The sequence below is a fragment of the Marmota marmota genome, unplaced genomic scaffold (genome assembly GCF_001458135.2).
Source record: "Marmota marmota marmota unplaced genomic scaffold, marMar, whole genome shotgun sequence".
Lineage (NCBI taxonomy): Eukaryota > Metazoa > Chordata > Mammalia > Rodentia > Sciuridae > Marmota > Marmota marmota.
The window spans coordinates 23898405-23915042 of record NW_026000101.1 but is presented as its reverse complement, the minus strand read 5'-3'; the positions used below and the strand labels follow the sequence as shown (position 1 = coordinate 23915042).

General features: G+C 42.8%; 1 protein-coding gene across 2 annotated transcripts in view; it reads right to left on the bottom strand.

Moving 5' to 3' along the window:
- Mob3b (MOB kinase activator 3B) overlaps window positions 1-16638 on the bottom strand; it is a 194839-nt gene that overhangs the window by 11559 nt on the left and 166642 nt on the right. The window lies entirely within an intron of this gene.

The following is a 16638-nucleotide window of genomic DNA, read 5'->3' as shown; positions in this document are numbered from 1 at the left end:
AAAAAAAAAAAATATATATATATATATATATATATATATATATATATATAAATGAATAAAAGTGCTGCAACAACAGCATCTTGAGACCCATGTCTTCCTTTTGTTCACCCACTTTCTACTAATTCTAAGAAACAAGAAGGAGAAAATGAATATTCCAATAAAGAAGTAACCAAGGAAGAAAGTTCAGAGACAAAAAGAAGGTGGGTGTCAAAGGGTCAGCAGGGGTTGAGAGAAGCTTCGCAACCTGACCTTTATGTACTATGTACTTGAGCTCCTCCCCTCATTAGCCCCCTCCCCTCACTAAAAATCTCATGACTTAAAATAGGTAGTGAAAAGTATACAACATAATGCTAGATTTGGATCTAATAGAGAAGCAAGTTGCCTGTCCGCTAACATGGTGCACTGGGTACAGGACGCATATTCTATCCATATCTGTATCTGTATCTGTATCTCTATCTCAAAGTAAAAGGAGACAGAAAACAGGAGAGCTTCACTGCCCGGAGCACCTTCCCAATCAACACATTTTAAAGGTTATGCAAGATGATGGCTGCTGAAAAACAGTGAAATTGAGTCCACCAGTAAAAGCTGTGGAGGCAGCAAGCACAGCCTCTGGGGACCCCTTCCCAGCCCCCATGCTAGAGTCTGGCCCCCTCTCTTCTCCCCTCCTCACTTCTGTTCTCCTCTCCTCTCCTCAGGAAAGAGATGGATCTAGAATGGGCTTGCACAGAAGCTCAGGGCGGACATTTCTGCTGGGCTCCGTGTGGGGTATTGGTGATACCAGAACCCTATAACTGGGAAGGTCAGGCACTCTGTCTGTAGAGGCCAGGTCAGAAAGATGGTGTTAGGTGGTGCCTTTTACCTCACATTCAAACCCTCCATATCATATCCATATCATATCCATTTGTTTATTGAACTGAGCTATTTTTTCCCCCTCTCCCAGAAGTGTGTGGAATAAAAATTTTGGCCATCTCAAAAATCCCATTTCTCTCACAGGGGTCCCACTTTCCTCCATTCTGAAGAGTTGTGCTGGTGAGATCTATGCCAAGGTTTCACCCATCCTCCCTGCCCACCCTCTCTCCTGCCAACACCCATCTCTCCCTCAGGCCAGATTTCTACACTCAAATTCACATAAGTATTTTGCTCTTTTCTCCATCTCCAGATCTAATCCCTTATGCAAAAGCAAGTCCTTTGGTCCGGGGAATGTTCTTGAAGGAGTGATGAGGAAGAGAACTAAGAAATGTGGATTGGCATCAGCAAGGAATGCTGTGGGACTCTGCTGGTCTGAGATAATTCCTGTCAGCAGACAGCAGCAAGGATCAGTGAGGTTCCTTCTGCCATCATGGCCCCAGGAGAAGCGTGGTGATGCTGATGTCAAGGGTATTCCAGCAACGGGCCAGCATGATCTGAGGGACTGTAAAATCAGAAGAAGTAGCTATAAAAATACACATCAACTGATCTCTCTTCCTCTAGCTGAAGGACTCAGAAGTTCGCATGACAACGCACTGCCATGTAATGATACCAGTGTGTGGCCCAGGTGGAGAAGACGACTCTCTAAACCCTGCTGGTATCTTCAACAGTGCTGCCTAGAAAGATGAGGCTGAAGATACAAAGAGGTTTAAACTGATCTCCATCTCTTCCCAGATAAAGTACCAGCAACTTCATGTGACCTTCATAATTTTAGGACCTGCCTCCCTCCCTTGGGCAGCCCAGCACCCAACCAGCTTCTGTATGTTTCTGTACTGCTCTGCATGGAGTGACCAGAACACTCCAGCTCACACTTTTATGTCTATGAAGCCATCTAGCAATTTCAAGGAAGGGCACAGGACTCCAGTGTGAAGAAAGAGAAAGAAAAGCTCAGTAGCTGGTTGCTAAGGACATAGCCTGGCAGCTAGCCCTCCCTCAGACAGGGGCACAGTGCATTGCAAGGGAGATCCAGGACAATTATCAGACTGTTTGCTGTAGGGAAATCCCTAGAAAAACAAAAGAAGGAAAAAAGTCAAGAAAAACAAACAAGCAAAATATAAAACATCCCAAACAACTCTTTGGCCAGTTCCCTGTGGGGAAGCTGGAACTGTTGACGGGTAGAGATGGTCTTTGAGCAGCTCTCTCGTGGCCTTGGGGCTCAGGGAAGCTTTGTCACAGGGCCACAGCTGTCCAAATTAGGATGACTTCCACTCTCAGTGGTGAGGGTTTCCCCTCTCATTTTCTAGAATCCAAATAGCTTCATGAATCAGAGGTGGTAATGCTGGCCTTCTCCTAAATACCTTGACAATTCCAGGGACAGGGATCTTCCCACCCCAACTCTTGTGAATGTGCAGGGAACCCCTCTGGTGGGGCCTCCTGGGCAGGACCTTCTAAGGAGTCTTCAGTTCCATCTGGGCAGTGTGAGGATGCAGCCTGGCTACACAGAATGCTCTCTTGGACCATTCCTAGCTGCTTCCCAGGATCCCGTGGGGGGAATGCTGCCCGTAGGGAGCTCTGTGTGCCGCCAGGGAGAATCTTCATGTCCCACACTCGCCCTAGACTCAGAGCTCTTCATTGTGGCCCTGGGGCCTCTGAGGCAAGGAGCATCTAGCTCCTCTGCAGCTGTCAAGAGGGCAGGGCCTCTCAGCTGGAAGCTTCTGTTCAGAGGAGGCCAAACTGACCATCGAGTAAAGAGCACATTCCTTGGGCAGGGGTCAGGAATGAGGCCTTAAATTATTTTCAAAACTATTTTTGTCATGTGGTTGTCATTTGACAGGAACTGAGAAAGAATTCCAGTAGGAGACTGACAGTAGTGACCCTAAATTGTTGGAACAAGGCTTTATACATACATACATACATACATACATGCATGCATACATACATACGTGTGTGCACACACACATTTAAAAATAGCTTGATACATGGCTGGATGGAAGAACGAATAACGTAGTAGCAGGCCACAGGAGAGTGAGCAAGATAGAGCCATGATAACAGAACCCCAACTGATAAACAAAAGTGTCTTCCTCTCCTCATAGAGAACTATCATTCCCTGTGTCTCTCCTGTGTGCCAGGCACTGTGTTTGGTGTCGCACATTCATTATTCTTCTAGTCAGTCCTTATAGCAGTCCTGGGTGGCAAGAGGTCTTGTCCTCAATCTAGAGAGGGGAATCTGAGGGTAAGCACCTTGGCCAAGGTCATATAAGTAGTCATTAGGGTCACCAGGATTGAAACTTGCCCATCTGTATCCCAAGGCAACCTGCTGAACACCTTCATTTGAATCTTCACATCTCTCAGCTGGGTGTCTGAGCCAGCAGCCCCGCCACACCCACACAGGCCACAGACATGGGGAGGTGCAAGCAGTAATGGGGACATGCTGCAGAGATCCACAGGCAGGGATACTGTCTTTCCTTGCTTGCTAGCGAGGAAAGTCTGAACTTGAAAAGGAAGGCAGGGCGGCCAGATTAAAAAAAAAAATTAAAGTTCTCCAAACTCTATAAATAAATGTGAGCTCCAGCTAGCACATAGGAAATGAGAATGTTCTTTCTGCTGTCTTTTAGGAATGTGGGTGGCAAATAAGCCAAATGAAATAAAAATAGAAACACTCCAGGCCAGACCTCCCTAAACTAGAAAGAACAATATTTATTTGATTAATTCTGTTCCTAAACAGAAGCCCACATTACTGACATGGAGGGTGTTTCCACAATGTATGTGTGTGTATGTGTGTGTGCACACATGCACGTGCCAACAAATATGCAGGCTCTCAAGTGCATGTATACATGTGAATGGATAAACACATACCCGCCACCCACGGAGAATATTTATCCATACTGGTGTAAGAATCAAACTCTTCTTTTTCCAAACCCTACAAACATTAGAAATAAGTCACTAGAGGTAAACATATCCAGCCTCTGGATTTGCACTGGTTCATAGAAAGGCAGAGCTGCATATTTCTTAAGTCCTCTCATTGAACCACGAGAGATGAGTGACAGACAGGTGGGGCTGACTCAGTGCCTGAGGAGAGCCAGAGTGTGAATCAAAACTGCTTCTCAAAATCCCCTCCCTGGAGCCCTGCAGGGACCTCATGCTTTTGAGAACCCTGACTGGCTCTGCAGATTGACCCACTGTGCCTTGCCATGCTGGTGCCCTGTTACCCCCTGACTAGGACCGTACAGTGGTGCAGCATGATTTCTGAATCAAGTGATGCGACCTGTGACCCAGCATGGTAGCCCTCTCTGACTTTCACTGCTGCTCTCTCCCACTAACACCCAGCTGGCCTCATTAGCCCCCTAGGAGGTCTGTGCAGCTGTAAGGGTCTAGCCCCTCACCCCCACAACTGCATTCATCAGCACAGCTGGATGGGTGGCTGGCAGAAGCTCCTTGTGTCCTTATTTGGGGATGAGCCACATCTTCTATGAGGGATGGAAGATTTAAACATGGCCCACTACTCACCTGTGCCTGACTCTTTGAAAGCTGGGTGTGGGAGGGCGGGTAAGGAATCCTGACCTTGACTTTCATCAGGGATAGGTGGAGGTGAGGCTACAGGACCAGGCTTTCACCAAATGTCAGACAAGCTGAATGGGCCTAGCTTTAATGATATTTAAGAAGCCCTGAAGAAACATGATTTGTCATTTTGGCGGTTTTCTGAATTTCAGGGCATGGGTCCCTGAAGGAAGAATTTACCTCCCCCTGGGAAAACAAAGAATCCCATAGAAGCTGCCAGCTCTGCTGAACTTCACTGTGGGGCAGAGCTGCCATCACTTCATAAGACCTCTATTGTGTGTCTGATGAAAACATATGGGGAATTTTCATCCTCAGTGAGCCTGGAATTTAGGAAGTTTTGTCATTTCTTAGAAGGCTCATTACTTTGATAGAAACAAAGTATTACTTTGATGAAGTGCATAGACCTGGAATAAACTGGAAATTTTGTTTTAATAAAATCAGATCCATAGATGCTTCTCGACTTGCAATGGGATTATGTCCCCATAAAGCCATCACAAGTTGGAAACAGTGTAAGTCGAAATGCATCTAATACTCTAATCTACCCACCGACCATCCCAGCTGAGCAGCACAGAGCCCTGCAGAGTGAGAGCTGTTCCCCCAAGCATTGACATGGCTGATGGGAGCTGAGGCCCACGTCTGCAATCTGGCATCTTGACAGAGCATCTTAGCACATTGCTAGCCTGGGAAAAGGTCAAAACTCAAAATCCAAAGTGTGGTTTCTACTGAATGTGTGTGTTACTTTTGCATTATCATAAAGAAAAAAAAAGAAAAACAAAAAGTTGGACCATCATAAATTGAGCTGTTATAAGCTGAGCTGTTGTAAGTTATTTGAATAGCACCAACTGAAATGTTCTCCAGCTCCCAGAGAGAAAAAATCGAGGCTCCTCAGAGCTTTAGCAGCTGATCACCACTTTGTGTCCTACTTCATCACTGACTCTCCTCTCTGTGAGGTGGCCAATGGTGTTCCCCCTGTGGAGAAGCTGGAACTTGGGTTGGTGACTTTGCCCAAGGTTACATGGTTAATACTTGGCAGAGCAAGAATCTGAACCAGGACTACCATTCAGATCTTGTCAACAGGCCTTGGAATCCTGCTTTCCCTAATTTATATCAGGGACCAGAAAAGTACAGCTCATGAGTCAAATCCAGGCTTTACCTGTTTTCATGTGACCTATAAACTAGGAATGGTGATTGCATTTTCAAACAGTTGAAAAAAATCAAAAGACTATTTCTGACATGTGCATATCATATGAAATTAAAATTTCAATGTCCATAAACAAATCTTAGAGGAACACAGCCACACCCAGTGGCTCTGTATTGTTTGTGAATGCTCCCATACCTCAACAGCAGAGCTAAAGAGTGGTGACTGAGACCATATGGCTCATATGCCCAAACTTTCAGCATTGGGCCCTCTTCAGAAAATGTTTGCTGAGCCTGCCCTGCACCAGGCCAACACCACAACCAGAGGGGCTCTATAAAGTCCACATGGTTACAAGTAGATGCCCAATCTTTCTTTCCAAAATTGATCTGGCAATAAAAAGCCCATTATTTCTCCTATCTCAGGAGACCAGTCATGCCACACCAGTAAGTTCCTACACACCTGAGGCAAGAAAGGAGAGATCTCAGCGTGCCTGCAGTCCTTGACAGGTAGATGCCTAAGGCTTCAGAGGAGGCGGGAGGGGTAAGTCCTTTTATTTCCTTATTCTCAGACTCACGAATATGAACCACGAAAATTATATGAGCTGTACCTTTAAGAAATCTGCCTACCAGGCTAATGTGATTTTTACCTAGTAGAGTTCCTTATTCATTTGTTCTTCTGATATCTTATTATGAGAATGGAATTTTAGACTTTTTAGCAATAGGGAACATTATGGGCTACTGTGATTATTCTGTGTTTTACTTTCAATAGAAAAGGGAAATTGCCTAATGTATTGGTAGGTAGCAGTTTGTAGCAGCACTACCTCAGTCCAAAAGAAATAAAAGATGTCCTTTTTCTTTGCATACTTTTGGTTCCCAGTTCTGGCCTCAATTGTATCTCCTAAGACCTGCTCATATGTGAGAAACAGCAACAATAAAAATAAAAATTACAGGCCTTAAGAAGGAAAGATCTAGAGCTGGATGGTAGTAATGGTTGCACAACAAGGTTAGTAAAATTAATACCACTGACCTGTGCATGTTACATAGTTGATAAATTTTATCTTATATATATTTTATCACAATTAAAAAAACATTTTGAAAGCTTCATAGCTATCGATTTTGGAAAAAATTAAATCTTCAAAAAGGAAGATTTTTATATATAATTCCATTAGCAAAAAGTTTTTTAAAAAGTTCTCAGAGAAGGGGCTTTGGAAGATTTGAAGATTTACTGGGAAAAAATGAACACTATTGTGTGTTCGCGTATGTGCTTGTGACAGTATGTGCTTATGCATGTACATGTGTGTACCAGAAAATATCCATTTCTAACTAATTTAATTCCCTCTGTTCCTGCTGCCTGTCTTGGAATTAAAAATGTTTTTAAAAACTCTTCCATTTAGAATGATCTCTATCAGCACAAAATGCCAAGTACCCTTTCACCAGCAACAGAAACCAAAATAGAATAACTATGTCTGAGAACTGCTTAGAACTGCGCCATCATACACCAGTGACACCACAGGCAACCATCACAATCCCTGAGCACCTCCTGAGAGTCCCCTGTAGTGCACAGAGGAAGGCTGTTAAAGAGTGAGTTCCAAAGAAAGAAAAAAACCACAATAGAAACCTTAAGCTGAAAATGGAGTTCAGCCATGGGCAGGAGTGCCAACCTTAATGAGAAGTCTTCATCTTTAATCACTGGGCTGTAAAGCTAAAGCTGAATGTGCATGTGGTTGAACATCATAACCATTTCCTGTCTATTTGCCAAGTTTTCCAAAGATCGATAGGTTAAAATCTCTCAGCGTGTGCTGCGAGCACCCTGTTGCTTTCCACCAGCTCCTCAGAGCGCAGGGGTGTGGGGTGGGCTCTGAAGACTCTTCTGTGTGGAACGCACACAATAGCAACAGCTGCTCCCGGCCCGGGCCTGGCAGTGACGGGGTCAACACTCTCAATGCCAACTGGCAGTGACACTGGTCTTGTCAAGTGAAGCTGATGACAAAGGAACAGCCATGCTCTGTATCCCTTGGTGCCTTCAGCAAGACAGTCACTGCAGACCAGCAGTACCACTCCAGTACAAGGCAACATGCTATGAAGTTGACACTAACTCCATCAAATGACCTGTCTTGTCTGCTTCTTCCGAGCCCTATACAACCCAGTTGTCCCCTCTGTCCCCAACATACACACAAATACTTCACTTCATCTGCTTGCAAATTCTGGATTCTCAAGATCAAGAAAAATTCTTAAAACAGTACTGTAAGTGTAGACACTGTACATGTGTAACCAGGTTGTAATGGGCCAGAACCTCTCTTACTTCCCAGGGGCTCCATCTGAGGGCAAATGGATAACTCCTGAGCAAATCTGCACTCCAGGAAGGAACATTTTATGCCTGAGATTTAGAAATTAAATAATTGCTCTAATTAATTGCCACCACTTAAAATTCTTCACCTAAAATGTTCTAATTGCCTTTGGTTTGGAAACACTGGGTGTCTATGTCCACAATGAAACCATTAGCTGGAGATGCATGGTGGATGCTCCCTCAGGGTTTGACCTGTTAAGTCATATTCATTACCTATCTGGCTTCTGTAGGCTAAGGGTTTGGGTCTTTGGATTCACAGCCATTAAATGTGCTGAGGGCAGGGGTCATCATGTCTTTTGAGTGGCCTCAGCACTTGGCGCCAGCTCTTTACACACCATTATCTCATTTGAGTCCCTCAACAATGCACAACGCATTGGCTCAGCTGAAGTGACTTGACCATGGCCTCACAGCTAGACACTGCTGAGAGAGGGACAGAACCTCTGTTTTTGGACCTGGAGGCCCCTGGATATCATCTAGCTGTTTTAGTCATCAGAACCCATTGGGGTAAGTATGTCCCTGAGGGAAAATCCTCTTCAGATATATTTCATTAGCAGAGTAATGAATTTAAAGTGGTATTTATAGAATTGTGTATAGATTTAACTCATAGAATTGTGTGTAGATTATGTTCTGCCTGTTGGTGGCCCTTAAAATTCACATGTAGGAACCGAATACCCAATGTCATAGTATTAAGAAGTAACTTTTGGGAAGTGATTAAGTTATGAGGGCTTTGCTCTTACAAAAAAAAAAAAAAATGTTCCAGAAGTTCCCCTGGCCTTCTACCACGTGAGGATGCAGCTAGCATGAGCCATTTTAGAAGCGGATAGATAGCAAGATGTTATGGCTTTGACGTGAGGTGTCCCCCACAAGCTCATGTATGAGACAATACAAGAAGTTTGGAGGAGAAATAATTGAATTATAAGTGCCTCAAACTAATCCTTGAATTAATTCCCCTGATGGGATTATTGAGTGGTAACTGAAGGCAGGTGGGTTGTGACTGGAGGAAGTTTAGACATGACAGGGTGTAGATTGGGGGTATATATTTGTGTCTGTCAAGTGTACTCTTTCTCTCTGCTTTCTGATCATCATGTGAGCTGCTTCCCTCCACCACACTCTTCTACCAAGATGTTCTGCCTCACCTGGAGCCCCAAAGAATGGAGCCTGCTGTCTGTGGATTGAGAGCTCTAAAACCATGAGCCCCCCAAATAAACATTTCCTCCTCTACAGTTGTGCTGCTCAGGTCTTTTAGTCACAGCAGCTAAAAAAGCTGACTAACACAAGCCTTTACCAGACACAGAATCTGCCAGGGCAGGGATCTCAGACTCCTAGGCCTCCAGAGCAGTGAACAATAAATTTCTTTTGTTTATAAATTTCCCAGCCTAAGATCTTTTGTTCTAGCAGCCTGAAAACACTAAGACTGGCCACTTTTGGGGTTTGAAGTAAAAATGAACTTGCTTAATTCCTGGTTCCATAAAGCTATGTGACATTGGACAAATGACTTCACCTCCTTATCTGATTTCCTTCCTTTCTGAAATGAAGTATTTTAGAAATAAAAAGAGTATTTATCTCACAGAATTGTGTGTAGATTAATGGGTAATACATAAATATATTTCCTGTAGTACCTGGCTTATAGCTTTACTCAAAAATTCTCCATTATTATATCAAGGATTTAACATAGCTAATAGAAAACATTTAGTGAGCTGGGCACAGTGGCGCATGCCTGTAATTCGAGCGGTTTTGGAGGCTGAAGCAGGAGGATCGCGAGTTCAAAGCCAACGTCAGCAAAACAGTGAGGCACTAAGCAACTCAGTGAGAACCTGTCTCTAAATAAAATACAAAATAGGGCTGGGGATGTGGCTCAGTGGTCGAGTGCTCCTGAGTTTAATCCCAGTACCAAAAAAAAAAAAAAAAAAGAAAAAAGAAAAGAAAACATTTAGTGAGGTCTGGAGTCTAAGGTATGGTGATGATAGCTGCCCACAGGGGTTGAGAGAAACATCATTATGGTCTAGACAGGGTGCTGGGTGTAAGGTCGACTCGTGGGGAAGGACTGGGGTGGGAAAGAAATTCTGAGCTTAGAAATAAAAGGAGAGGGCTATATGCATCTAAAAAAATCAAAGTAAAGAGGTCACCCAACCTCTGGCTCAGGAATCTTGTTGACCTCCAATCCTTCCCAGAAATTTGAGAACAGCAAATTTGGTATTAGTTTCAAAATGTGATGCCTGGATCACCAGCATCGGAATTACCTGGGTGCCTATTAAAAATGCAGACCCATGAGCCACATACTGAGGCATCATATGTAGTGGCGCAGCCCATGCATCCAGGTCCCTCACAAGCTCCCCAGATGCTCGTGTACAGGAAAAAGTTTGAAAAGCCCCACACATAATCTTACTGGGGCATACCTAGGGTGTCTATGCGAACCACCTGGAGAGCTTTACTTTATCTTGGAGATTCTGATTTAGGGCTGGGATAGAGCCTGAGAATTGGTATACCTGAAATTGCCTCAGGTGATGTGAAGCAAGGAGAGAGAGAAACTGACTTGTAAACACCTGTTTGCATACCTGGAACAGCTATGGTGTATGGGGACTTAGGACACGGGCCTGGGAGACAGACGCATTTCTCAGTCATGGCATCCATTGGGGCCAGTAAGAAGGCTGAGAGATGAGTGGTTTGACTGACTCCTCTGGGCACTCTCTGAAGAACCCCACACAGGCCTTTCCATCCAGCTGCTTTGGAGCCTGATGTTTAGGTCTGATGCTTTTAACTTTAAAATGTATAGTAAGAGACTGACAAAGAGCTAAACGAAAAGTTTCCTGCCAGTGGGTTCCTCATGTCTTTCTCTGTGACATGGATCACTTTTTTGTTATTATAACCAACTGAAATGCAGATATTCTAATTGACCCTTAGAGATGAATTGCTACTTTTTTAGTTTTGTCTTACTAATTACCCAGGCAGCAAGGAAGTCAAAAGTTTTCAGCAAAGACTTGTCAAAACATTGATCTTCTGAATACTGAAGGTGTTTTAAAAATATGTTGGATGCATTTCCTAAGAATACTTTTAAAAATAAAATTTATTAAGGTATATTTTGTCTTCAGTAATATGCTTTTATTTAAATGCACATTTTGATGAGTTTTGACAGATGTCTGGTCCCATGTAACTAACACCATAATTAAGGTACAGTGTTTCTATCACTCCTGAAAATTCTCCCTTGCCCCTTTGCAGTCAAGTCCCTTGACCTGTCTGGGGCCCCTGCCAACCACTGATCTGCTTTCTGACACACTGGATTACACTGTTCTAGAATTTGACATAAACAGAATCAAACTCTATGGGCCTTTTGCATCTGGTTTCTTTTACTCAGTACAATATTTTTAAGAACTCTCCATAGCATGAATTATCAGTGAATAATATTTCGGTTGCTTCATTCATGTACCAGGCGTAAGTGCACGAGGGCCACAGGCTCCTACTTCAATGGAAAGAGCAGGTTTCTGGAGTGGACAGCAGATTACAGTGAATTGAAAGGGAAGTGAGAAAGCAGAGACAACTGGCTAGATTGGCTTCTTCCCAGGAAGGGGAAGAGGCAGAGATCACAATGAGGTAATGGGAGTTTTCACTGAGGCAGGGGATTTCTAAATGAATAGAAAAGGGTGGAAAACATGCTTTACCATTTTGGACACTAGTCCATAAAAGATGATGGCTTCCATCTTGGTTACGCTCTCTGGGATCAGGACATCCTGGGAGTGAGCAGGGAACTAACTTGTAGAGTGAAGGATAGTCATCCCCTAGGAAGGGGCAGGTAAGCTGAGACCTGCAGAATTAGCAGGACTTAGGAGAACACAGAGGTGGAGGGGTTTGTATACAGAATGGCTTAGAGGTGACAACACATGGCCCATCATTCAAGGAATGTTGGCAAGTTCCCTTTGGAATAGACTATATCTCTTTTCATTTAGATCTACCTGCATGCATTTATTTTTATTTGTTTTTCCAGTTAGATTCATGCTATAATTGGAATCTATTAGAACTAACATGGTGGAGCTAGTATTGATTAGTACTCTGACCCACTACTACATATAGCTGTACCTTTGCCAATGGCTTGCATATCTGACCTTCATACATAAGATTACATCATGAGAAAAGGTTCTAAGACCGTACAAGTGGCCATGTGAGACCCTAAATGGGAGCCTGTCTGTAATCTTATCCTCATGCCTTTATCTTAGTGGGACAGATGGGTGATGAGAGAAGAAACAGTGTTACATTTCAATAAGTAAATCCTTCCTTCCTTCAAGCCAAAAGTTAATACTCATTTGATGGTTTTTGGAGCCAAAGAATCTGGTCTTATCTGGCCGGGAAATTTGAACTAGTCTAGACCACACATAGCAGCCAAAATTTGGCAGGCTTGCATTTGGGCACCAAGCCATACTGACTATTCATTCACATTTTCATATAAATGCTCAGGAAGATGAATTAATCCCTATTGCGATTGACATTTGCAGCAATTTCCAACACTGTAGAACACAGAAAGGCGGGGGGGATTCAATAAAGAATTGGTATCCCAGAGACCAACAGCACTCCTAATATTTTTAAGCTCTTTCCTGACATGGAAGGTCTGATGTGAGTCCTGTGGAGAAATGTTGAGCTGACAGCTTTGAGTTTTATCTATTCTGTACCTGTAAAGTGGGAGAGAAGTGGCTTAGCAAAGAGAAGCAGATCATACCAGGGGCTTAAAGAACAAAATGGAAAAAATGCCCCATTCAGGTAGCATGGGAACAATTTAGAATACATGGGCAGCCATCAGTGGTATGAGGGTATCCCTAGTGTGTTGTGGGAAGGACCTCTTGAAGATAGAACATTTGATCTGCAAGTGTTGGACAGAATGTTCCATGATGATGAAAATGTTCAATAGATGTGACATGCAGTGCAACAGCCCTAGTCATCACATGTGGCTTTTGAGCATTTGAAATATGGCTAGCAAGATTGAGAAATTATATTTTACTTTCATTAATTTTAGTTTAAATGGCCACATATGGCTAGTGGCTACCATATTAGGTAGTACAGTTCTAAGAATTAGACAAAAGGGTATCATACTTTGAAAATGTGAGCTTCTTACAGAATGGAGATGTGTGTTACTTGACTGTTACTCTGTGCTCAGCACAGTGTCTGACGTACAAACGTGTTCTTTAATAGACACCCAGCAGCCCTAAGAGGGGCTTACAGTACAGAAGGTAGATCACATAAGACTGTATAGTCAGAATTTCCCAAATGGTATTTCAGAGCTTCAGACTTACAGAATGCTTGGTGGAAGAGATTCCTTGATCAAAGAAATGCTGCACATTCTATGTCTTTCTTAGAGAGTCAGGATGCACATTAGCAAATTGAAGAGACCTGAATTGCAGCATTAACTCAGTGTTTCCCATAGTTACCTGACCATGGAACCCCCTTTTCATATAATTTCTTTTGACCTCCCTTAGATCTAGTAGGTTCTGGGGAAAATACTTTGGGTAACAATGAGTAACGATGGGAGTAGAAGGAAAACTACCAGTTAATTCCTAGAAGATAGGAACCCTTGATTTTCAGCACATGGCCAGCAGCAAGTAATAAAGGTTTACTGAATGGTGTAAAAGGCACTCTGCTCCAGGCCAAATCAGAGGCAGCCCATAAACCATTTCCCCAGCTGAGGTCAGAGAGAGGGCGGAAGTGTGCACGCAATTCTAAACATTCTCAGGCTGCCATAATGGGCACCTGCAGAGCACCACAATGATCCAGCACCTGAGAACTAGATGCAATAGCAATTCAAAACAGAAAAAGAGAGTTATGGGAATATATTAACTGTTTTTAAGCTTGCATTTTAAAATTTAAATAAAATGGCTAAATATTGAGAATTTGTTGTAATTAGAATATCAACCCCCATATAAAGGAAGGATCAATCAGAGATATCGGATGGTGTGAAGCAGGAGGGGGCATGGACATTAGTAGAAAAGAAAAATGTTAAAATGGAAATCTGATTGAGACCAGGACAGAGGTTTGGTCCTTAGTACTTTCTAAGGCTTGAGTTTTGCTAATATTTTAATAAGGATGGGTTGGAGTTAAACATAATTAACTATAGTTTCAGCTAAAAATTATTTCTAGTTATTGTGCATACACTTATCCTTAAATGTAATCAATTGTGTAAAGGCCATTACTTGGTATGGATTAATTTCTTTTTAACAAATCCCTTTTTTCAAAGTTAGAAAAACTAATATAAACAAATCTCTTCAGATCAAGTTAAGGAATCTGAGCCTTTTATTTTCACTTAGTTTTAATCACCAGAGATAGGAGAGAGCCAACATAGTTCTCAGTCCTGGACATACAGGCCTCTTGTCCTGTGAGCTCCAGTCTTTGTTGTGAAGGCCTTTTATATGCATGAGGGTTACTGATTACATAAATGATGAGTGTATGTGATGGAAAACCTGGAAAGCCCCAGAAAGTATCAAAAAGAAGCACTGCCCATAATTCCATCCAGAGAGAACCACTATTGACATTTTTTGCTATATTTTCTTTTTCTACTATGGACATATGATTAGTGATTCTCCAATACAGCTCTGGAACCTGCTTTTATTATTTAACATTAAGTGCTGACAACTTCCTATGGGCACCATTTTCAACCCTAATTGATTATATCTTTAGGCCTGGAAATTAATTGAACCATATCTTACCCCTGACCTGATTAAATACAAACAACAACAACAAAACAAAATAAGCAAACAATAAAGAGCAGAAAAATGAAACCCCAAACCAATCACCTACCATACTATAAAACAGAAGTAAAAGCTCCCTGGACATCAACAGGGATGAATAAATAGAACTGGCAAAGACACGACACGTGGCTGAGTTTGCACAATGCAGCTCCCTGAGAATAATGACATATTTCTTTGCTATTTTTCAAATTGACACATTTGAATTTATCTGCCAAAGCTCCTAAAATGATCTTTGGCAGGCTCTCCATCTCACCTCTGGGCTTTTGGGTTGCCCTAAGCAACCAACCACCAGCTGATACCAACACACACACACACACACACACACACATACCATCATCATCATCATCATCATCATCATCCAAAGAGAAAAAGTCCTGTGGATGCAGACTCCAGCTACTGACTATACCATGATGGGCTTTAATCCATGAAAATCCACGAAGGCCTCTCTAAGCAGAGAGAGGTTAGCTTGGATAGAAGATAACAAGCCTTGGGACATGTCAAAGATTGTAATCTCAGTCAGTCAACATGGGGGACTCTAGAGATTATTTCTTTTACAGATGGGAAAACAGAGGCCCAGAGACATTACAAGCCTTGCTCCAGATCAGACAACTAATGTGGTAACTTAATAGTGGAAATGCCATTGTAAAGGCCAAATTTGCCAGACTCATGGGCTGAAGATCTTTCTTCTACAAAGGCTGTGTCCATGTTTGAGCCATTTGGCTGAAAGTCAAGGAACCTGCCTAACAAAAAGCAGTCTGCAGGCTTTTGTACAGATGATGTTTCAAAAGAAAAGGTCTTTTCAAAGACCCCACAATGGCTTTTCATTGCCAGCTATTGTGGAGAGCTGCTTGGCTCATGTGAGAGGCTCTGCTTCTTTTCACAGCCCTGACCTGATCTTGCCACTGCAGGCTAATCTTGGCTACCACACTCACCCAAGTTTCTCCAAGGGAAGTGCAGGCACAGTCTGGCCATGTCTTAAGGAAACACAAGGTCTGCTTTTGCTTAGGCTCAGATGGGGGGTTTCATGAGATGAGGCTTTCTACATCTTTGGTCTTCAAAGGTCTAGTCCTCAAACTGCTTTAAAAAGTTTCCTTCTTAAAGTGATGAAGCCTAGTATGAATGTCAATCGTTAGTCAAGAGTTGCCCACACATGGTGGGTGGGGTGGGATATGTGCCCTAGTGTGACAAAATGTCAGAATGAGGGATGGGGAAGAATGTGGCTCACATGTTTAAAAACTGCCCATCACACCTCTCTGAAGTAATGGCGACAAGTGTGAGGATAAGAAATAGCAGGAGAGTTAAAAAAGTATCTGGAAGTCAAGAAAGAGAGCCACCACGGCTTATTTCTTGAAGACACTTGCACGTGGTGAGAACACAACCATGGGTCACACCACGGGGAAGACTGAGGAGAAAGAACCAGTAGGACTGGGCTTTGAAGCCCTCTCAGATGGAGCTTCTCTTCCTTCCTCGTTCTTGCTGGCTTTCCCTCTTCCTCACAGGCTTTTTGAGGAGCACTCCTGGCAAATACTGATCTTTAGATGTTTCTCCTTTGTTTCACTTTCCTGCCCCACTGAACTAACTCCCAATCCTAGAGGAGAAAAGACAATGTGCCAAAAATTATATTTTTCAATTTTGAGGATAATTTTCCTCTCAGGTCTTTTTTTTTTTTTATTATTAGTTGTTCAAAACATTACAAAGCTCATGATATATCATCTTTCATACATTTGACTCAATTGGGTTATGAACTCCCATTTTTACCCCAAATACAAATTGCAGAATCACATGGGTTACACACTCACATTTTTACATAATGGCATATTAGTGACTGTTGTATTCTGCTACCTTTCCTATCCCCTACTATTCCCCCTCCCCTCCCATCTTCCCTCTCTACCTCATCTGCTGTTGTTCAATTCTCTCCCTTGTTCCCCCCCTTCCCCCTCACAACCTCTTATATGTAATTTTAAA